Genomic DNA, 25146 nt, shown 5'->3' on the forward strand with positions numbered 1-25146 from the left:
TAATTTAGAATTATGCACTATTTTAATGACTGATTCAATTTTCTAGCTGCTCTAACATCTAAATTACAGTATTAATGAAATGTGTTGGTGGATTTTTGAAGTCTTAATTGAATATAATGGGTGCCTATATTTTTCGAACATTAGTTTTATTATTTTTTCACTTTTAGACGTAATACCTTATCGGATGAGAACATGCTTATCTGAAATGAAATCAAGGATGTTTTATGAATTGTTTCAGTGGTAATCTTTTTTTCTTTCTTATCTAAAATGGAATTCAAGTATGTTTTATGAATTACTTTGGTGACTGTGATCTTTTTTCTACAAAGTTTGACCCTGGGATGATTTTCCTTTCTATTATTCAGCATGCAGTGCATGCAATTATGTACAGCTTATGGTCTTCCTTACCAGTGCTTCTACATCGGTGAAACTTAACTACATAATTTCTGCCTGCACTCCAGAATGAAATTCGGGAGACAGAGAAAATGTTGGGGATGCTACTATAATCATATGGATTTCTAAACTAATGTTTGAAATCGGGTATTTAACGTTGTTGTGAATAATATACAGGACTATCATAGACTACTTATAACAGGAAGTTTTGTCTCAAATAAATAACTAGTACCAAAATCATGGACTGAAACTAAATTCCAAAAATGCATTTTTGTTTCCTTTGGGAAGTCATCTACCCCAGGGAACTACCACATTGACAAAATGCGCCTAAGTGCGAGGTTAGCATAATGGTTACGGTGTTTACCTTACAGACACAGGGTACATGGTATGATTCCCACATGGGGTAATTCCCTAAGCTTAAAATGGCCTAAAAGGGCAATTATACTAGTACTAATCTAAGAAACTATATGTTTCCCTGGGCCAGATAGTCAATACACCAAGCAGGGGTGCAACATACTAGGTCTGATACTTGCTAATATGAAAGACTACTGCACCCCTCCTACTTTAATACCTTCCCTGGTAAAGTCAGACCACAAAATGGTCACCTTTGAAGTAAAAATAAAACCTGGACCCCCCAGCTAAACCTAGAATATTCAGGAACTATTCTAAGGCTAACCTCCTGCTATTAGGTGAGAACCTGGCAAAATTTCAAGCCCCCATAAACCCTGAGAACACTGCTGCCCATGCAGAACTGTTCATAGAAACCCTGTACAAGCATGTTAATAGCTGCATAGAGGCAGCTGTACCCACCAGGAAGAAGTACAGAACTAACTCAAAAACAAGCCACCCTGGTGGAATGACAAAATCAATCGTATGTATAACAGGAGGAAGAAAATCATGGCAATAATTAGGAGGTGCAGCACCCAGCAGGATAAATGCATTCTCATCAAACTAAACAAACAACTCAGAGGAAAAATAAAGCATGCCAAAACCAAATTTGAGGTAAGTTTGGCCTCCCAGGCCAAGGACAACCACAAAGCATTCTTTAGCTATGTCAGCAACCTCAAAGGCCATACACAATTGTGTGCAGAGTTCATAGTAAATGGAGCCACCTGTACTGAGCAGGAAGATATAGCAAATTTCCTGGCTGATAAATTCAGCTCCAACTTTACTCCTCTCTCCCCCTCAACCTTCTATCAGGAAATGTCATCAAATATAACTCCCACTACTATTACTAGGGAACAGGTCCTAAATGCTCCCTCTAAGACCAAGAACACTGCATCAGTGGACCCAGACAATATCCCAGGATGCCAGGATGAGGAAATCATTCTATGTTGCTCAACTTATAAACAGAGGTATGATGTCTAAGTCCAAGGAAGTCATTGTTCCACTGTATTCAGCATTCATCAGACCTATCATTGAGTACAATTCCCCCTTTGGTATGTACCTAACCAGGCATATCCAACAATTAAAATGTCTGCAAGGGTTCCTCACTAAAAGAATACAGGGTGTAAGTAAAATGTTCTATGCAGACCTGCTCAAGGCCCTATCCCTGTATTCTGTTTTCTACAGGCTTTTGAGGGGAGCTCTATGCCCGGCATAGAGGGCATTGTCAGACCCCACTCTGATGGACCTCCTGCATATCCACAAAACAAACAGCACCAAAATTACCCATTCTAAAGACTTAAACCCTGCCTGGGATATAAATAGTACCTGATGGTGAGATAGGTATGTATCCCCAAAGACTACCCCATCTGTGGCACAGGATCCCCGTCCATGTGAAGCAGAGTTCCTCCTTAACCTAATTCAAGTGCAACTTGGACAACTGGATGGGAAACTGGAAATTCATCCCTGGTTTGGCACAGATGTTTCTGATGGACACAGGTAACCTGTAAGTGGTTCATTTCCCAGGCCCATGCTTACAGTTTTCAAGGGTATCAGAACTTGCCAGAGATTTGGCATGCATGGCTAGGCTTAAAAAGGCCCTTGTACTTGTTAGCCTAGTAAACACCTATGAACCTAAGAGTTGGCTGAGTTGCTTAGTATTTAGGAACTTATGTGGACTGTGACATAACTTTTGACCAACATGTTTCTGTTGTTGTAAGAAAGTCCTTCTATAGTGCAGAGATTATAAACAAAGGGTTTGTGTCTAGACCTAGGGACATAATTGCCTCTCCTTATTCGGCCTTCATTATGCCAGTCATTGAATATAATATCTGCTTTGGCATGTATCTATCCAGAAACATGCAACAAATGGAATGCCCACAGAGATACCTTATTAAAAGGATACAAGGTCTAAACATGTGCTATATGTACAGACTCAAAGCCCTGTCACTATACTTGGTATCCTACAGACCACTAAGAAGTGACCTGTGTCTGACATACAAGAAATCCTCTGACCCATTACTGATGAATTTAGTGCACATCAACAAGTCAATATGGCATGAGAAATACTCAGTCTAGGATCTAATCCTCTTCTGTAACATCAACAGAATGGTTTGGAGGGACAGGTATATCTCACAGAGGATAGTGCTGCTGTGGATTAGACTCCCTATCTACATAAAAGAAAATTCACCCCTGTACATTTTCAAGTGCAACTATGGATGGGAATACAGGCAATTTACCCAAGGACTGCCCTCTGTACTATTAAAGTACAGAGGCCACTCCTAAATGCTTTATCCTATGCATGGGTCTCCTCAAATTATCTATGGTATGATCTTAGTTATTCTCCTTAGGGGTAATATATATAATTATCGACCATGGGATGGGTAAGGCCAATCTATAACCATATAGGATATGTTATTTCAAGCACAAAAAGGGAAGTTGGCTGGGCTTAAAATGCCCCACAAGGACAGCTAGCCTAGTACTTACCTGTGAACCTATAACCAGGGTGTTATGTGTTCAAGATATGGATGTCAAGAAATTTACCTCAAAAGTGAAGACCTGAACATAATTCTTTGCACTACATGGAGTTGTACCAGCTCTCATATACTAAAAGTCAGAATGAAAAAAAGTGTTGTAGCAGTATTTTACAGTGTTGTAAGTTATAACGGGCTTAACTGCCGCTTTACAGACAGCGAATGTGACAATGTGAGGTATTGCCAGCTATGCCAGGAGAAGTAGGGCAGTAGATGTGTAACATATGCCAGACCTAGCTGGAATTTTATAAAGAAATATATGTCATTTGGATATCAAACTGATCCATACAGATGCTTGCACTGAAGAATGTATTTGTAAAGCTGCTTGTATTAAAAATGCACCAACTGTGTGGCCTGCTGGACAGAAAAAGAAATATACATGCATTATTGTAACTGTTTAAATGTATATATTGTTACCAAGGATATACTGGAAGAGAAGAGGCCAATCTCCATCCATCTGACTGAAAAATAGTAAGAGAAGAAATTACTTAATTTAGGCCATAAAGATTGTATTTTATAGTTCTCATTTCAGCCAGAGATGAAAAGTCTGTACTAGGAAACTTCCTGCATTGTCATTGGGGTGAACTAATTGCTGCTCTGTTCTTTTATTATTTATTATTACATATATTTAAACTTTTCATTGTGGCTGGTCCTTTAGAAAATATTTTAAACATTGAGAGGACTTGTATCCATTTGGTGACACTGCAGCCACTCCTGAAAGCTTTACTACATTGGCCAAACACTATCATTTGTATTAATATTAATTTCACTCAGTATAATTGGGGACCCTTGTAAGAGCCTTAGAGTAGTTAGCTTTGGGGTGTCTTGTGGCAGCGTCACCTTATAGTCCTTATAGACCTTACAGTCTGGGCAGAAGGGTGCATAGCTAGTAAATCTGTGCCAGCCCTTCCCAAGTGTGTGTGTGTGTGTATGTGTGTGTGTGTGTGTGTGTGTGTGTGTGTGTGTGTGTGTGTGTGTGTGTGTGTGTGTGTGTGTGTGTATGTGTGTGTGTGTGTGTGTGTGTGTGTGTGTGTGTGAAAATGAAAATCAAATCTCAAACAGTGTGTGTGTGTCAGCTACTTGGAGCAGGGACACATAGTACTGGTTTCACAGAGAGGATGCTGGAGGACATGGCTTGGACACTCAGCTAAGGACTCAACCCTACAGCTGTGCCAGTTGGGAGTCTTATTAGGGAAGGAGACAGATAGAGAACCACAGACCACAGACAGAGTGTATTCCCTGTGTGCTTTTAAGGGAAATTGTGCTTGATGCAGAGAGCTTCATCTAAAAATATTGAGTGTATCCAATTTTGTTCCAAGTGATCATCCCTCTTCAGTGCCAGTGGTGAAGAGTCAGGCTCCATGATTACTGGCCCAGAGTGGGGATGTCACAGTGGCCAACACAAAAGCACAGTGGGAAGCATTCAAGCTAATTCTTCTTTAATTTTTTTTTTCAAAGAAAAGTAATGAGTGTGAAAAAGAGTTTGAAATCTGAGCTTCTCACCACTGTTATGTGATGTCCACTGACAGCTATTACTGTTCCAGTGTGGGACTTGAGCTTAAAAGTGGTGAGGGATGCTTAACAACAGCTTCTTAAGCAGCCTTCTGATGTTGAAAAGGTTCTTAATAAGCCTGTCTTTACCCAATTTTGTAGAATAATCTCAGAGTTGCAAGCCACGGTGGTGCAGTGGTTAGCATTGCCGCCTCACAGCAAGATGTTCTCTGGTTTGATTCTCGGCTGGGGTGCCTTCTGTGTGGAGTCTGCATGTCCTCCCTGTGGTCGCGTGGGTTTCCTCCGGGTGCTCCGGTTTCCTCCCACATCCCAAAGACGTGCTGCAGGTGGATTGGACACTCTAAATTGGCCCTAGGTGTGTGTGTGTGTGAGTGTGCCTTCTGTGGAAGGTTGGGCGCCGGGCTGGCAACTCGACACTGTAAAACTCCACTGCCAATCAATGTGCGGACATGGTGATCCGCTGTGGCAACCCCTAACCGGGAAAAAGCCGAAAGAAGAAGAAGAATCTCAGAGTTGCAAGCATTGCAAATCATTAACCACTGCTGAACTAAAAATGTGCAGTTCCAATCAAAACCTGAATCCCAGGGTAAGTTTCAGAAACAGATAAGAATTCTGACAATCTTATTACTTTTTCCCATTCTGCTTAATAATCATAAAACTGAAAGTCTCTCACTTCCATGTTGATGTGTTGACTTCACACCATTCCCTACCTGATTCTCAACCCACAGTAACAAAGAAGCAAAAAAAAAAATGTCTCCGTGATTATTCATCACAATTCTTCAGTCTCACTATAGAAATGCTTTACTCAAAATATAACCAGATCTTAGCTGTCGCCACTGGAGAGCCACAGACCTGCTTGTGATTGTGCCTGAGTGTTTCAAGCCAGATTGAACTAAGATGGAGTAACGAGGCTGTGGACTGAAAGAAATTATGTTTTATTCTGAGACTTTAAATGGACTTGGCCACTGGCTGCATATTGGTGATTACAAAATGTGTGCACTATGCATGTCAGTGGCAAAATAGGTAGGACACTTGCCTTTGATGCAGAAGCCTGTGGGTTCTCTTCCCCCACCAGATAGATCAACTACTTACATTGCAGTGCAGCATAAGGGGGTACTAGACACCTGAGTATGTCATCCTACCAATGAAACGTTAAAGCAATGTCCCATCTTCTTCAGTTTGTGGTAGCTCAGGTGGATGCAAAAGATTCCATGGCACCTTTCAAAATAAGTACGCATTCTATATTTAACAAATACTGAATTGTTACGGTATACACACAATGCATAAAATAAAAAAAACAATATTCACATTATTCACAATAATATATTCAAACTGTTTACATGTCCTTCTTATTTATATTATTTATATTTCAAGCATTTACGATATAAATACATTTTATCTGAACCCACTCTAATTGCCATAACCAAAATCTTATGTTTTTTCAACATTTCTGATAAATCCCATTTAGCATTGTACAAAATGTTTTTAATCCTTTGATTCCAAATTATCCACATAACATTAAATATTTTCTTAATAGCCTTCTCAACATATTTGTCTTTGTTCTTATAAAAAACATATGTAATGAACCTCATCTAAGTGTTTCCATAGGTTCATAGGTTCATAGGTATGTACTAGGCTATTGGCCCAAGGGCCTACGTAAGCCTAGCCAGCAAGGTTCCCTGGCTTACGCCATCCAAGAAAGTTATTTTCCTGTGCCACTGTTGAGCAGAGACACAGAAGTGATCCCCGGGGTGTATTTCTTATTTCCCATCCACTCATCAAAATTTTTCTTGAAGAGTGCTAATGAAGAACTTTGCTTGACATAGATGGGTAGCCTGTTCCAGAGTATGGGAAGTCTCTGGGAAAGGAATCTATCCCTCCAGCATGTCCTGTTTATTCTGGTGAGAAGGTTTAGGTCCCTAGAGTGTGTAGCTTGGAGGGATTGGGATTTCTTTAGGTGTAGCATGTCCAGCAACTCTGTTTTTGACATAGCTTTATATGTTAGGCAGAGATCACATCAGAGTAGGCGATATGCTACGGAGTAAAGCTGGAGTTTTTTGAGGCAGTCAGTGTAGGGCATTTGTTTGAGGCCAGTAATCCTCTTTGTGAGGTACTTCTGTGGCCTTTCCAGCTGCTGCAGATGTCTTGTGAGGTACATTCCAAAAGGGGCGTTGTACTCTATAATGAGTCTAATGAGTGTAGAGTAGAGGGGAACAATGACCTCTTTTTTCCTGGATGAGAACCCTTTTATGATGAGGTTTGCCACGTAGAAGGACTTCCTGACTACTGTAGCGATGTAACTATCAAAAGAGAGACTACTGTCCACCTGGGTCACAAGGTCTCTTATCACACATTCGGTGTTAAGTAGGTATAATAAATAAATAAATCAATTCTTTTACATTTCAGAAAGACGTGTTCAGCAGTTTCTTCTTTACCACAATAATGGCATACCCATTCAGTTATTTTTTATGAGGCATATTCACTTTAACAGGCAGTTTCTTTATAGGGGCTGCTGTTGCTTTATTTCATGTGTATGTGCAACAGGCTAAAGTCTATGCTGCTGCTAATAGACCAAGGCCAAGAAGGAAAAAAGTTTTTAGACCCTGCGTAACTTATCACAACCTACATGATGTGGAAATTGTAGAGTTCTACAGGGTGGATAGAGACTCACTACAGGAACTCTACAACCTCTGTCATCCTCAACTGGAAGCAACAGCAAACTGAGGGGAACCCATTCCAGTGGAGACAAAGGTAAGTGTAGCACTTAAAATCTTAGCTACAAGTACCTTTCAGAGACCAACAGGGGACATTCTGGGGGTGTCACAGGCATCAACATCTAGGATACTCCAACAATTCTTGAATGCTATGCTCCAACATACTAGTGACCACATATATTTTCCCTGTACACCTGAGGATAGGGCCGCAAATATGCAGGAGTCCTACCCAGGGAACAGGGAAGGCTCTAGATTAATAGAAACGGTTTTCACTCTATTAACTATCAAGTTGTGTGTAATACAAGGGAATCATCTTGAATGTGTGTGCTGGCAAACCTGGCAGTTGCCACGATTCTGGCTCAACTCCCAATTGTATCAGATGTTCACTAGGGGGGATATCCCATAGGGCCATTTACTGCGGGATGCAAGTTATGCACTGGAAGCATGGCTGATGACACCCATATGAAATGCACGCGCAACAACTGAAGAACGCCATAATGAGGCACACGCTGAAACCAGAAATAATTCAGAGAGTGTGTTTGGGCTGCTGAAGTCACAGCTACAGTGCCTAGATACATCTAGGAGAGCCCTGCAGTACAATCTAGGGAAATGTACTGAAATATTCACAGTATGTGCCGTGCTACACAACATCATCCTGAGAAAACAGCTTCAGCAGGATCAACAAGGTGAAGGAGCACACATCCCATCACCAATGCCAAGGTAACCACAGCCACATGTGGGTGAGGAGTCAGGGGGGAAGTAGGAGCTGCTGTGGATGTAGGCAGACATAGGCGTGCTCAATATGCCCTCACATTGGCTAAGAGACAACACATAGCACACTCACTCACAACCTCAGGGCCTAAAAACCTTCCTCCTATGCACATACATATAGTAACATTGATGCCAGGAAACTCTCACAGCCTTTACCTCCCTATGTATTAGCTATGTACTGCTTGCATCCCACAGAGTCAGGCTTGAACTAAAACTGTTGCAATTGATGGATTTACAAGGTAAGTGTTGAACCTGGAGTGCATTGCATAATAATATGAATGACTGGCATATCCTTGTATTTCATTACTTGGTAGTGTAAGCAAGTAAAAGTTAGGAGAGTGACAGCAGAGACTTATTTTACTTATTTGTGTCCATTGTTAAGTAGTAGGCCTCAGGCATCAAAGATTCACACAGTCATACCTCTCAAAAGTAGTTATGGTCACTGCATGCCCTCAGTTTAGCACCATACACATTGCAGTTTAAGACTTCACAACCCTCACAATATCATTCACAATAAAGTTGGAAAATTGTGATGCTATCAACTAACTTTCAAGGACCAATATAAGTCAAAGGTACAATTACCAGTTCAACATCACAAATGCAGATATACTAAGCACTAAGTTAGCTAAGTACCCTGAGCATCAGACAGAAAGCTTATGTATCCCTGAATCCAAAAGCTACAAAACAAGGAAATTGCACACTTATCATCACTTGCATGGGGTGTTGGGGGGGCAGGAAGCCTAGGCTGGGGTAAAAGGTTAGTGATTGTGTGTGAGTAAGAAAGACAAGCAGGCAAACATTTGGATAAAGCATCAAATGGCCAGTAAGACAAAATGAGTTTTAAGCTGCACAGCTGAACCATGTAACTGTTGTGTGTGTGTCTGTAGGGGTCCTCCAGGTAAAATTAGTATGTGAGTGTCTGCATGAACACACCAAGCTCTGTTCTAGATCTACATCTTGGTATGTTGGACAAGTGTGAGCCATGCATAGTAGAGGTGGTAGTTTGTTGTTGTTGTCTCCGACCGCAAGACCTAGGTCTATCAGGAGTTGCACTGGCATGTCAATCCCCATGGTCAGATGCACTGCTGCTACCTGAATGTGACTGATGTCTGCTTGATGTGCTCCCCTCACAAGTATGCCCAGGATAATGACCCTATGGCCTACCATGTCTGAGTGTGGGCAGCTCACCCACTGATGGAGCAATGGAAGTGTTGCTACTTGTGGACCATGATCGGGCATGGCTACATTGGCTAAAAGCAGATGATGTGGCTGACCTATGCCACAATGCTGTCCCCCTCCCAGCAGATGTTCCATCACAGACACCACTCATTCCAATGTGTCATTCATCTGGTCTATTGAATCAGCAACACCGTGAAGGCAGTCACACATAGCCTATGCCACATCTACACCCCTAAGCATTTCTCTGGAGCATCAATGGGAATGTGCCTGTGTCCCCATGATGGCACTAAACATACGTTGACTGGCACAGGAAAAGACACCTGTATCAGGTGGAGGATGGACAGCAGGCATACTCAGAGCACCCCTAACAACCCTCCTGCATGGCACCTGGTCCACACTTTGGCTACAGCCAGTCAACAAGCACTGAAGCCAAAGTAACCACAGGATATGGATCGTGTCGCGGCAGAAGAAAATTGATGGACACGCTTTTCCAGGTTGATTGCAGTTTCCCTCCAGTTGGTGCAAAACTAGAAGGGCCTGGTCTCGAGCTTCTCTTAGCAGAGCTTGCTATGCATACACTGAGCGAGCCGAGGATCGCCCAACCTGTAAAAACAAAAAACAAAGGCGAGATGAACACTCCACATGGAACGTTATGGTAAGAACATAACTTCTTTTTTCCTGATCAAGTGTCTCGCCCTCCACTTGTCCAATATCAGTGGTTGACTGGAATGAGTAAGCATAGGCCTACTGGCTGTGTCTGATGGAATTTCAGGGGATGGCTGTATCTCATTACAGCCGAGTGACATCTCCAGGCATTTTTGCAGTTACCTCCTACTGCGCCTCTAGGCGTCAAATATTGCCTTTTCATATTAGCATTAATAATTCCAAAACCATGTTACGTACAAGGTATCAGAATATTTTATCTAGAAGCATACATGATGGCAAACACAGTTGCATTGATATATGACCTCTGCCAATGAGTATTTGTTACAACTATAAGGTGATAACTTCATTTTTTAAAGGCTGAAGCCACACCCACTGGGAGTTAAAGGCTCACACTCTAAAGAGCTCTACTGGAGGGAATGAGGTATATCAACCTCAGTGTGAGATTCAACCTCTGCACCCCCTGACTATACCTCTGTTTGGCCACCATCATCATCAGAGTCTGCTGATACTCTGACATCAGGTAGTTGAAGTCCCACACTTCCACTGTCAGGATCACCTGTGACAATAAGCAACAGACACAGTACTGTAGTCCAATATATGCTAATAAAATAACAGTGCTGCCACTACTAGACAGTACAGCAATACACAGAACAGTCTTCACATCAACATCACACACGAAAATATTTCTTTGACTTGCTCATTAGTACTGACATAAAAATGTTTGGCTCATCATGTGCAGATGATGGTATCCTCTTTATGCCAGATGGTCCTGGAAGAAGATAAGCAAATGGTAAGGACAGCATCATCACAATTAACAGTAACACAGGAGGGAATACATTTCACCTTTATATGTCCATTAACTATACTTTCAACAAGAACTTGAATGACAACTCCAACCTAAGCCCATATTCAATCAATCTGAATGTGTTGCTAACTGTAGCAATCTTCAATCCCCCCCTCCAAAAATTTCTTGTGAAACAAAACTAGCATAGTGATTTAAATTGTTTTACTACACAACAGTTTTTAACAACTGAGATACAAAAGCCTACCTGGAAGATCCTCCTGGGACATGCTTGCTGTCCATGAAACAGTAGCACCAATGTCAAGGACATAGACCTATCGCATCAGCAAACCAAACACATAAACACACAAAAACATACTCGGAGGCTCTAAATAAAAATCTGCCAAAGCAGCAGAGACCTCCGAAGCAGACATCCAAGCAACCTCTACCCCACAACAATACCCACGTATCACATATTTCACAAAGTCAGTGTGCCACACAATCACAGCCCTTAAGGCTAAACAACACACCTAATACACTTGTAATAGGTGACTCTATTGTCAGACACACTGACGTCCCACTTACCAGATTGAACAAGGAGAAGGTCACTATAAGCTTCCTGTTGGGTGCCAGGATCTGCCATATAACACAAGCACTCAGGTCACTCCAAAGCAAGTACAAATATGACTCCGTCATTGTCCATGCTGGTGTGAATGACCTGAGACGTACCTCCGTGGACTATATGAAAAGAGTCATAGAGGAGCTCTCTGATCATGTAGCCTAGGCCGGTATGACCCTGACCTTGAGTAGCATCTTTCCCTCACCAAGAATGATGCCACAGTATAAAGACAAAATGATCAATTTTAACAATTGGCTAAAGTATAGGCATCATTCAAAGGGGATCCAGTGTCTGTCAGCCTGGGATGACATGCTCGATAAGCCACATTACTTCGCTAGGGACAGCTTGCACCTGTCACCCCTGAGCTTTCAAATACTGGCTAAGGCTCTTGCTGCCCCCATAGTGCCTTTTTTAGGCAAGGCTCAAAAGACAAACCCACTTCCATAGACAACACAAGGAAAAAAAACTAAGGGTAATGCTGCTCAATGTCAGAAGTCTAAATCTCAAGATGCACGCACTCGAGGCTCTTCTCAGTATGGAGAATATCGATATCTGTGCAGTAACAGAAACCTGGTTCAAGGCTCCTGAGAGCACCCCAGCACTACCAGGTTATACCTCATACCATGCTTTTCGGCCCCAAAACTCAGACCAAATCACAAAAGGAGGGGGAGTATCCATATTCATCAAAGTTGCCCACACATCCAGGTTAGTGGCACTGCATGAAGCATCGGAGACCATCCATGTGCAACTAACAGTGGGCAAAACTGCCTTTCAGTTTGTAGTCGGCTACAGATCACCCTCCCAAACTCAGGAACCCCACTCAGCTTTCCTGAGAACACTGGAGAATATGAAGTTCTCTCCAAACACCATAATATTGGGTGACTTCAACTACCCAAACATAGACTGGGAAAACTACTCAAGCCCCAACACCCTCGCCCAACAGTTCCTAGAATTTATAAACTCAAATGCTATTGAACAACTGGTCACCACTCCCACAAGAGGGGACAACATATTGGACCTGGTCATCACCAACATGGGGACTCTATGTTCCACACCAGAGGTAAACCCCTCATTGGTAAAATCAGACCATAAATTAATCTCACTGGACATCCATATCCCATCCCCACCCCCAGCTAAGGAAACCACGGTGAAAAATCTCTCAAAAGCAGACTTCACACTTCTTAAAACTGAGGTGAAATCCTTCAAAGCCCCCGAGCCAGTGGAAAATAGTACCCAAACCGCAGAATCCTTTACAAACGCATTCTATGGACACCTACAGGAATGCATGGATCATGCTATCCCAAATAATACCAAGACTCACTCCTCCAAAAGCAGGAGACCTGTCTGGTGGACCCCAGCCATAAATAATCTATACAACTGAAGGAGGAAGCTACTACATGATAGAGCAAAATCCCAAAAAGGGAAGGCATCTCTAATCAATACTAGCAAGAAACTACGATCCCTCATAAAATCATCTAAGGCTAGCTTCGAAAGAAAAATTGCACAAGATGCCAAAGATAATCACAAGGCCTTCTTTAGTTATGTCAGGAATCTGGGTGGCAACTCCCAGATATGCTCTAAGTTAGTGCAAAATGACAAAAAATGCACTGAACCCACAGACATTGCCAAACATCCTGGCAGACAGGTTCAGTGCAAACTCCCCCCCCCTTCCCCCCCAAAAGAGCAAATGTCTATTCCAACAGAATGTAGCCTCCCTGACATCACAGATGCACAGGTGAAAGCTGCCCTCTCCAAAGCAAAAAACACAGCATCAATGGGACCAGTCGGTGTCCTGGGCTGCATCTTACATGAGCTCCAAGAAGAACTGAATCCTCACATAAAGTCACTGTTCAATCTCAGCCATACTACAGGATATGTACCAAAGAATGGTGTACAGCAAGAGTGGTCCCGATCCACAAAGGTGGTGCCACAAAGGACCCTGGAAACTATTGCCCTATAAGCCTGACTAGTCTGGTCTGCAAAGCTATGGAGCGTATCATCATGGAACTCATAAACAAAGACATTGGGAACCTCCAGACACTGGATCCTACCCAATTCTGCTTTGTTAAGGGCAGATCTTGCCTCTTAAACCTAGTTGACTTCTTTGAAACAGTTACCAAGGCCATAGATGAAGGGAAGGTAGTCCACACAGCCTACCTGGACCTCACAAAAGCCTTCGACACAATACCCCACTCAGGCATCATAAATAAACTCACCAGCTTAAATATCAACCCCTATGTCACAAGATGATTTGCAAACTGGCTCAGGGATATAACCCACATGGTCAGAATTGCAGGTGCCATGTCAGACTCTAAACCAGTTACAAGTGGCATCCTACAAGGGTCAGTCCCGGGACATCTCTTGTTCGGTATATACTTCTCTGAGGTACAGGCTAACACGGGAGGATTGAATTACCACATAGGTGGTAATCCATTAAGTACGGAAGAAGTAATTAGGGATTTGGGGACCCAAGTAGATAGTAATCTCTCCTTTGACAATCACATTGCCAAAGTGGTTAGAAAGACCTTCTATATAGCCCACCTTATCACCAAAGGGTTCACATCTAGATCAAGAGAGGTCATTGTGCCCCTCTACTCATCACTTATCAGGCCCATAATTGAATACAATGCCCCATTTGGGATGTACCTTATCCAACACCTGCAGCAAATGGAGAGACCCCAAAAGTACCTCACCAAGAGGATCAAAGGCCTCAAACACATGCCCTATGCAGCTCGGCTAAAGAAACTCCAGCTCTACTCAGTTGCTTACCGCCTACTCAGAGGTGATCTATGCCTGACGTATAAAGCCATGTCCAACCCAGAATTAATGGACATGCTCCACCTCAGGAAATCCAAATCCCTTAGAGCTACACACTCCAGGGACTTAAACATCAGCACAGCAATAAATAGGACATGCTGGAGGGACAGATTCATATCCCAGAGGCTCTCCTCACTCTGGAACAAAATTCCAATCCATGTTAGGCAGAGCCCCTCACTGACCCTCTTCAAGAGAAATCTTGACGAGTGGATGGGAGATCATACGTTTACATATACGTAAAACCCCTGAAGATGTTTCTGACAGTTTTAACCGATTATTTACTGAGACAATTCAAGCCATAGCTAGCCAACTACCTCCTAGCTCCCCTGGTCCTGAAAGTACCACCCCTAGAAACCTACTCGTGTTCAGCTTCCAACCAGTCGCCACTTCACTTATCCATACCTTGATCAAAAAATTAAAACCCACTACACTTTCCGCTGATCAACTCCCTGCCGAGTACCTACAAAAATCAACTGATGCTGTTGCTTACCCCATCTCAATACTAATCAACCGAACCATAGTAGAAGCTAAAATTCCCACCATCTGGAAAATATCCTATGTAATCCCACTTCACAAAGGAGGCAGCTGTACTGAATTCTCCAATTATAGGCCAACAGCTATACTCTCTCCACTTGCAAAGATTATGGAAAAATGTATTCATAGACAACTCATACACCACCTAATCCAGAATCACTTTATGGCAGACACTCAGCATGGCTTCCGTCCTCATCACAGCACTACTTTAGCCCTCCTAGCCTTTACCAACACCATAAACCATAATCGCAACAATAATTATATATCCTCAGCCCTCTTCTTGGATCTTTCCAAGGCATTCGATATGGTTGATCACCAACTTTTAATCCACAACCTGCAAACATCCTGTCTAGATACTAGAGCCCTTCATTGGTTTCAATGCTACCTGAATGGTCGACAGCAAGCTGTCCTCTGGCAGAACAAACTCTCTAATCTTCTACCTAACACCCTTGGAGTACCACACGGCTCTATACTAGGGCTCTTGCCGTTCTCCATCTTCATTAATGACCTTTATACTGTCATCCCAAAAGTCAGCTGTATCTAATATCCTGATGACTCTACTCTGATTTGTTCGGCCACATCTCCAATAGAGTTATGGTCAGCTACCCAGACCACCTTTAATACAATAGAAAACTGGCTTTCTGAATGTCGTCTGATCCTAAATCCCAAAAAAACTAAAATGCTGTTATTTTCACCAACACGTAGGTCTACCACTTTCACCTTTACCATAAATTCAAATGATGGCACAATAATCTCCCCTGACCCCTCTACAAAACTATTAGATATCATCATAGATAATAATCTAAAATTTGACCTACATGTTAACCAAACCATCAATAAAAAACTAGGGTCACTTTACAGAATAAAAGTTTTCCTAACCCCTCCAGCTAAAATTGCCATAGCTCGCTCTCACCTTCTTTCAACCCTTCTGTATGCATCCCCTCTACTCTCGAATTTAAACAAGACTGTCCTTAAACTCTCAATTTGCTACAACCACATTGCCAGGTTTACCACTGGGCTGCCTTTTAGGACACATCATTGCATCAATCTAAATCAGCTTGGGTGGCTTGAACTACCCAGCCTAATCCAGTATAACCAACTGATTATGGCTTATAAAATCCTCTATAATCCGGACAATACTCCTGCACTTAAAAATATTATCACACCCTATAACAATCCTAGACCGCTTCGATCCTCTAATAAACTACTAATTCAGACTAGCAAAATTAATAACACAGCCGGTGACTCTCTCTTTGCAAACTCTGTAAGTAGACCCTGGAATTCTCTTCCAGCTGATATTACCTTACTTTCTACCTTAGGTCAATTTAAAACTAGACTCAAACAACATTTGGCACTTAACTGGCTATGTCAATGTATCAAGCCTGACTAACTCTCTCTAGAATGTGTAAAAATCTGTTAACCAGTTTACTGTGTAATTTAATTTAATCCTGACTTACACTCAGGATTAACTCTAACCTGTGGAACTTGTTTAACTTGCTTACTTATGTAATCACTGTAAATAGTCTGTTTATAATATGTAATGCTGGTATTATATAATGCTGTATCTGCTTACCCTTGGAGCTTTTCTCCCCGGGCCTCCACTGAAAATGGACATGCATCCAGTCGGACTATCCTGGTCAACAAATGTAAAATAAAAATAAAATAAAATAAATAACTGGTTGTGTGATCACTTAATGCAATGCATACAAAAATAATCAATGTACAAATAACAGTTGCATGGTTTCATATCACAGTAGATGATGTTGCAGTTGGTTGTATGCAGAATGATTTCAGTTCCTTGCTCCAAAGCTGTGTAGCAAAGAAGGATAAGGCACCCTTACTGTGTTCTGAAGGTTCATTGGAGTGAGTTCAAATCCAGATATATGTAGAAATATGCCATGTGTGATAACATTTTGTAATGTGTATGTCATAGAGTGCTTTTCCCCATTTGATCTGCTTCCCCCTTTTCTCTATTTTTTCTTCTTCTTTTTTTTTAGGGGGGGGGCAGTATTTGTGCAATGCAAGGCTTAGCACAAACACAGGAAAAGGAGAAAATGAATGTCAGGTTTGGCTGTGCTTATCTCATTTGCGCAAAGCATGGCAGTGCACAAACTGGACTTGTTGCCCACCCAGGAGCCAGACAGAACACCTGCAGAACATCTGCAAACAGGGCATCTGTAAAAGGGCAAAGGTAAAAAAAATACATTGTTAAAATTATTGTAATTCATCGCAGAACTGCATTTAGCAGTGTTGCATCGTGGTGGTTAGCAAGGTTCCCAAGCAGATGCTACCATCAAACACCTGCAGATAGGACTCAGACAGCCGATAACTGAAACCGGATATATTAAATTAATTCTGTTAGGCACTGAGCAAACATGCTAAGCAGTGTCGCATTGCGGTTAATACAGAGATTTTAAGAATAATTAGGAAATTAGTGAATGTCATGTAACTACTCCTGTGGCAGCAGGTGTATGTGTAGGGCTAGAGTACAGATGGTCCTGGGTTCAAGTACAGGGTGTACAACCTTTTTTGTACTGTTATGGCAGTGCAATTTATAGCAATGATCTAAAAAATATACAATGTTATTTCAAAATTCTTGTGGCAAGAGGTGTAAGTGTAGGACTGCCACACATGGTATTGGGTTCTAATACAGGGAGATACCATTATTGTCTTTTCAGATGTATGACTGAAGGTATACTGTGTACAATATTCTATAAGTATAACTTTGCTATCTGGACTTGCGTGATGTTCACAACTACCTAAGACACATACACAACTGGATCTATATCCAATAATTTTGTCAGGTCACACACATACAAGTGTAACAGTTCAAATTGTCACCTGTATTTATGTATGATTCCTGACTATATCTGAGCAGCACTTCTTCTGTGACAAAGATGGAAAATCAGTGCTGTAGAAGAAAATGTTTTGTCCCTTATGCCTAGGTCTGAATCGCACACTGTAAAAATCAATTTTCCTCAGTGCATAAAGACAAAAAATGTGACAGGTCATTACATTTCTGCCCCCAGTGCATGCCTGCAAACTTAACTCACCTAACAGTTACCTTCCAATTTCCAATATATATTTCCAGGCTACATCAGTAAACCCTCTCAAACTAAGGCCGAGTGTCAGATTAACCTTCCAGTTGCAATTATTTAATTTCTCTCTACTTGGCACTGCTGCTCTCCATTTAACATCCCGCAAACATGGTTGGCATCATAGCTTGGGTTTGCACAATACAATAAACATGATAACTGGAATTGGCGAGAAAGCATCAGATGTTCATCGTGTTTCACTGTTGCAGTCATTACACTTGGGTTATCCTGCTGGCAGGCTACCTACCCTGTTGGGGAAACTTTTTTCTTGCTCCAGACCGATGTCAGAAAAAGTTAATAATTGTATTTCTTGTGGGAAACAAATACCTCATAAGGATTTTCATTCTTACTGTATTCCTTGCCTAGGCCCTGACCACGATGTTGCTAGTTGTCGGTTTTGTGCTAGATTCAACCAACGCACTATTAAATGTCGGTACGATTTTGCTTTTCATTACTTTGGCCGAAGGTTTAACTATATAATGCCATTGGAACAACCGATGACCGAAATTCATAAAAAGCGCAAGGAGAAAGAAAAGGACAGGCATCCGAGGTCCAAAACCGACAACAAAGCCTCTTCTAGGTCAGTCGCTGGTAAGCCGGTGCTCAGTGAGGTGCTTTCACAGCTCCTGACACCCGCTACCTCAGAGCCACAGGCCGCCTCCGACTCCCACGTGGAGACAACTAGGACTCTGGATACTCAAGGTATTGGCCCTTCGGAAACGAATCCCTCAGATGGGTCCGGAGCCGCTGAGCAGGCATTGGCTTCTGAGGGTGTTTTCAGATCTACACAGCTTTATATCAAGCCTACTTCAGCATCCAAGACAAAGTCTAAAACAGTTTTAAAGACAAGGAAACAAGTACAGCATTCTCCAGGACAGACTTCTATGCCTAAGAAACAGATGCTCAAAATGGCCGAAGACCTAATTACTTTGATCAGAGGTTCCCATCCCCCTCCTGTTAAGAGGCCTAGGCAAGATACTGAATAGGTTTCCATTTCCTCTGACTCCTCTTCAGAACAGGGATATTCTATTCCTCCTTATGAGGATTCTGATGCTGAAGAATCTATTCCTTCAGCTTCTCCTCTTTAGGATTACTCATTTGGGGAAACACTGCATACCATGAGGGAGCATTTCCACTGGGAGAGCCAAGATTATTCAGATTCTAAGAAAAGGCTTAGAGACTTTCTTCTACTACCTCAGCACAGACCTCTTGCAATTCCACCTGTTCTAGACATTGTAGATGATGTATTTTCAGAGTCCGGCCTGTCTCCTGACTCTTTACCTCCTGCACCTGCTTAAGCCGGACAGATACTACAGAGTTCCAGATTCTCATAAATTTCTATATAAAAACCCTGCTGCTGACCCAGAAACTATCTCTCAGGGTCCCAAAGGGGTCAAGGCTGCTATGGACAGATGGGGGAAAAAGTCTACACTTCTGCTACCTTGGCTGTAAGGGCTTTAAATTGTCAGTTTCATATGCTCAAATATCAGCAATACTTAATGTCTTTGTTAAAACAGAAAATGTTGACAAATTCTGAATGTTCTGAGAACAAAGAATTGCAGGATTTATTGCATGCAACTGAACAAGTGGGAAAACATACTTTGCAATGTGGTTATGATTCAGTAGAGGCCTCTTGCAGGGCCGCTATAAGAGGTTCTGTTATTAGAAGGCATGCTTGGTTAAAGGAACAGACTCTGCCTGATCATGTTAAAGCAAAATTATTGGATGCTCCATTACAGCATGATACTTTGTTTGGTGTTAAGGCAGAAAAGGTGAAGAAAATGGATAAAGCTAAATCTATGCAGACAGTGAAGGATTTCTTACAGGTACAGCCACCCAGATTTAGCAGGAACTGGTCTTCTAAGAATTGGTCCTTTCCCGTGTCAGACAGGCCACAAAGAGGCTGATACAGACGCCTTAGAGGCAGGCAACAGCCCCAGGGCTCATACAGGCCCAAACAATGGGGTGCTTCTACCTCCAAAAGCAGAGAAGACAAATCACAGCCATATAGGAAACAGTCCCAATGACTTCCCTCTGCCAATGCCAAGCATTTCTCTCTTGGCAGCACCCTTAGGGGGAAAGCTAGCACTTTTTTCACAAAATTGGCACACGATCACACAGGACAAATGGGTCCTAAACATAGTCTCTCAGGGCTACAGGTTCCACTTTCACACCCTTCCAAAGGCAAAAGGTATGCCAGACCTGCCACACAATCAATGGGCAGAGGCACAAAAACAAGTAACATCTCTCATGGACATGAAGGCCATTCAGCCAGTGCCACAACAGGAGCAGGGACAAGGATTTTACTCAAGACTTTTTTTAGTACCAAGAAAGGACAAAGCATGGAGACCAATTCTGTACCTGTCTATTCTAAATACTTTTTTGGACGTACCAAAATTCAAAATGTTGACTCTGCAACAGCTTCTGCCCATGCTGGGAAAGAAGGCTTGGCTTGTAACTTTGGACCTCAAAGAGGCATACCTGCATGTCCCAATCAGACAATCATGCAGAAAATACCTCAGGTTCATAGCTGGCTCAATGCACTACCAGTTCTCTGCACTGTCCTTTGGCTTATCTACTGCACCCAGGGTCTTCACAAAATGCCTGGCACCAGTAATTGCATTTTGCAGACAAAGAGGAATACAAATATATCCCTACTTGGACGACTGCCTTATTCAAGCAGAGACCAAAGACATTCTACTAAAGCATCTGGCATTTGTAAAAATATTACTAATTTGCCTAGGGTACACAGTAAACGAAAATAAATCAAAACTAGTACCCTCTCAAGAGATAATATTCCTGGGTGCAAGCTTAACTACAACTGCCCAGTTGGCTTATCTCATGTCAGACAAACAAAGGCAACTGACTACTTACTTCGAAAGCATGGCAACAAAGACCCAGTTATTCTGCAGGATCTGGGCTACATGGCCTCCTGCATTCTGCTAATTCCATATGCAAGACTGCATATGAGGAAACTACAATGGTATCTAAAAAGTGTTTGGACTCAACATTGAAACAGCCTGGAATTATTAATTTCACTCATTCCCTGCCTGCAACAGGAGTTTCGATGGTGGGCACAGGCCTGTCGCCACGACAAGGGACAGCCATTCACTTTACCCACAGCCAGGCAAACACTAACAACAGATGTGTCAGATTATGCCTAGGGGGCCCACATAGCAGGAAAATGTATTCAGGGCACATGGTCCTCAAGCCAAAGGCACCTTCACATCAATCAAAAAGAGATGCTAGCTGCACAAAATGCCCTGACAGCCTTCAAGGACCTACTTCATCCAGGACAGCTGCTGATAAAGATGGACAACACCACAGTTATGTGGTACATAGACAAGCAGGGGGGCATGCATTCCTACCCCCTCTGCAGACAAGCCATGATTTTGTGGAACACAGCATTGACCTACCAAGTACACCTGCAAGCAAAATTCCTGCCAGGAAAAACAAATACTCTGGCAGACGAACTAAGCAGAAACCTCATGGATCCTCACGAGTGGAAACTAGATCTACAAATCTTCAGCATGATAACAAGGAAATGGGGATGCCCAGATATAGATCTTTTTGCCTCCCCTCACAACTGCCAACTTCAGAGATTCTGCACAAGGACTTATCACAAACAAGCATGCAAAGTGGATGCCTTGTCATTCAGCTGGAACGACCTTACAGTATATGCCTTTCCTCCACTGCCTCTCCTCCCAAAGGTACTCCTAAAGGTCAGACAAGAGAAACCACAAATGATACTAATTGCCCCATATTGGCCATGCCAACACTGGTACCCAATCCTAAGGAGCTTGTCTCAAGGCACAGCCTGGACATTGCCTCAAATTCCTCATTTGCTGACCCAACAAAGCAATCAGATCCTGAACAGCCAACTCAGAACCCTAAATCTAGCTGCATGGTGGATAGTGTGACCATTCAGAATACACCTCTCTCTAAAGCGGTTATGGATGTTATTTTGGAGGCCAGGAGGCCCAGCACCAGGAAATCTTATGCAGAAAAATGGAAGAGATTCTGTGCTTGGAACCAGGTGCAAGGAATTGACATGCTTGTACCAGATATTCCTCAGATTTTACAATATCTGATTGAGATGCTGGACAAAGGCCTATCCTTCTAATCAATTAAGATCCATGCCTCTGCCATTTCAGCTCATTACAATACAGAACAACCAATTTTTTCACATCCATTGCTTAGGCAGTTCCTCAGGGGGGGCCAAAAACATAAGACCTCCAAGGAGAGCACCACCTGCATGGGACCTCAATTTTGTCTTGGAAAAACTCAAACTGCCTCCTTTTGAGCCAGCCAATATGGGCTGATATTAAATTCTTATGTAAAACAGCTCTTCTCCTAGCAATAACTTCAGCAAGAAGAGTCTCAGAGTTACAGGCATTAATGGCTGTGAAACCTTTTATTATCTTCCATTCGGACAGGGTTTCTCTAAGGACAAACCCAGCATTTATGCCTAAGATAGTGTCCAGTGTGGCTCTCAACCAAACCATTCATTTGCCTACTTTTTATCCAAACCCACAGAATAAAGGGGAGAGACTTCTGCATTTCTTGGACATACACAGACAGCTACGCTTCTACTTGGACAAAACTAAAGTTTTCAGAAAGACTGAGCAGCTTTTAGTGGCATATGCTGCAGGATCACAAGGGAAGGCTATCTCAAAGCAGACTATTTCAAAATGGATAGGACACTGCATTTGTTTCTGCTATTCACAACATGGCGAATCAGTGCCTAAGGGCATTAGACCACATTCTACCAGAGCAGCAGCCACCTCAGCAGCCTTCCTCAGAGGAGTACCAACCAAGGATATTTTGGAGGCTGCAACTTGGACTTCAGTGCACACTTTTACCAAGCACTACCACTTGCCTCTTTACTCTAAATCCAGAGCAGGCTTTGCCACTGCAGTTCTGCAGGGCCTTATAGCCACTCCTAATGCTATTTAGACCCAGCTGCCCTACCTCAGCTTTGGGATTCAACCCAAGTGTAATGACTGCAACAGTGAAACACGATGAACATAGTACAGTTGTGTACCTACCATAAATGTAGATGTTTGAGTGTATTCACTGTTGCAGTCCAGGTTACCCACCCACCATACCCCCTTCTTTGCTGGGACTTCTCTGTACTTCTCTATCCTATACAACCTATGTGGTGTATTTGCTTGTAGATGAAGGTTTTGTGTATGTTAGTGCATGCTTTTATTAGCAATGTTTTTATAGCCTACCCCTTTGGGGGCACCTGATATCTGGGGCAAGAAAAACTGAAGAAAATGGTGTCAGATGCATCTTTTATACCCCTGGCACTCTGATGTCATGGAAGAGGCGACAGCAGCCGACGCCAGACCAGGACTTTGGAATTCAAGCTGACTGCGGGTAGCCTGCCAGCAGGATAATCCAAGTGTAATGACTGCAACAGTGAATACACTCGAACATCTACATTTATGATAGGTACACAACTGTACTTTTCCCTTGCTCTAGTTTATCTTGTAGATATAGTTGCCATTGAAAAGGAAGGTGCCAAGTTTAGAGCACAGAGGTGAGGTATCCAGGAGTACAGGATATTTACTGGAATCCTGGTAAAGTACCACAGCCAAAGGCTTATGCAGGGGTACAATTCTGCCTCCCACTACAAGTCTGAGGTGCGGAATAGTTTGGCCCAGGCTGTATCCAGTGCCACTGGTATCCCTCACACTGGAGAGCAATGTAGGCATCATTTCAATGACCCATGCAGGAGAAAAAGGGATAATCTCAGCCATTGGTTGGATGAGTTTGAGACTGCGGACATACCACAGCTGTGTAAGCGTGACAATAAGAGAGTACTTGTGAGACTTAGAAAGCTAAATATAGGCAAGACTGGTATGCATAGTGCTCTTCTGTTCTTTTCTATTCTTTCCCCAGCTCCCAATGAATGTGAGTTAATTTGGCAGGCTCATGTTCCTCAATTGGAGAGACTGAGGGAAGACTGTGGTATGTATGAAGCAGAAGAGAAGTGTTATTGCAGATTTAAAAGTTAAATATAGCTTTTTTAGTCTTCCATACAGTTGTATCAAAATGAGCATGCATATTCCAACTGTAAAAGCAAATACGCATGCATTAGTTGGGTCTATATTACATAATCAAAGAGGTACTTCTTCGAATATGTAATCATCGACCCTTAAACACCGAAATGCGAAAACCGTGAACGGCCAAAACCGCAAAATTTTCCTAGGGAAAAAAATTCACAGGGCCATAGAAACAAGACAAACACTTCAAACGTAATTTAAGTGGGGGGCTGTGCCCCCCACACCCCCCTAACTAAATATACCAACTGTGAGATCGCTCTACATTGGGGTAAAGGGTAAACTCTGGGAATGGCCAACTGAATTTTTTCCCTAGGAAAAAATTTGCGGTTTTGGCCGTTCGCTGTTTTCGCATTTCAGTGTTTAGGGATCGCTGATTACATATTTGAAGAAATGTCTCTTCGATTATGTAATATAGACCCCCATTAGTCTATAACACAAACCAATTGTAAGAGTCCAATATTAGACTGTAGTCAGAGATTGTGGGTTCAAATACCACAAGTCCCAACTATACAATACTGTTCTTTTTTCAATAATATTTACATTAAATGAAAAACTCTATACTAGTGGCACAAATGCCCTGCAGTAAACTGTAACCTGTATAACTGAAGCATGCAACTGTGCAATATATGCACATTTCAAGGATTACTTTCAGCAATCTGTAGTACAGAGTAAATCTGTTAGGATGTATGCTTAAATGTAATAATTGAGACAAAAGAGGTGTGTAATTGTGTAAATGCATTGTATGTCACATATGATTGTATTAATTTTATTTCTTTTTTCTCTTATCACAACCCTTATCTCTATTTTTTTTTATTTTCTATTATGTGTCATCAAAATGTCTCCATGTCTTCCATGTGTACCACATCACTAAATGCTACACAGCACAGTGAGGTAGGCCAGCCCCAGTGGATCACCCTGCCCCTGCTCTACTGTCTCCAGCACCAATGTCCAGCACATATGGGAGCCAAACTGTCAGCACTGCCTGTGCTGTCCCTACACTACCTGTGCCCTCAGGTAGTACTGCCCCAGAAGCTGGTGCAGTGGTACTCGCTTGAGAGCAGTGGATCACCTGAAGGGAG

This window comes from Protopterus annectens, chromosome 12.part0, assembly GCF_019279795.1.
Source record: "Protopterus annectens isolate FY-2018-M chromosome 12.part0, PAN1.0, whole genome shotgun sequence".
NCBI classification, from domain to species: domain Eukaryota; kingdom Metazoa; phylum Chordata; order Ceratodontiformes; family Protopteridae; genus Protopterus; species Protopterus annectens.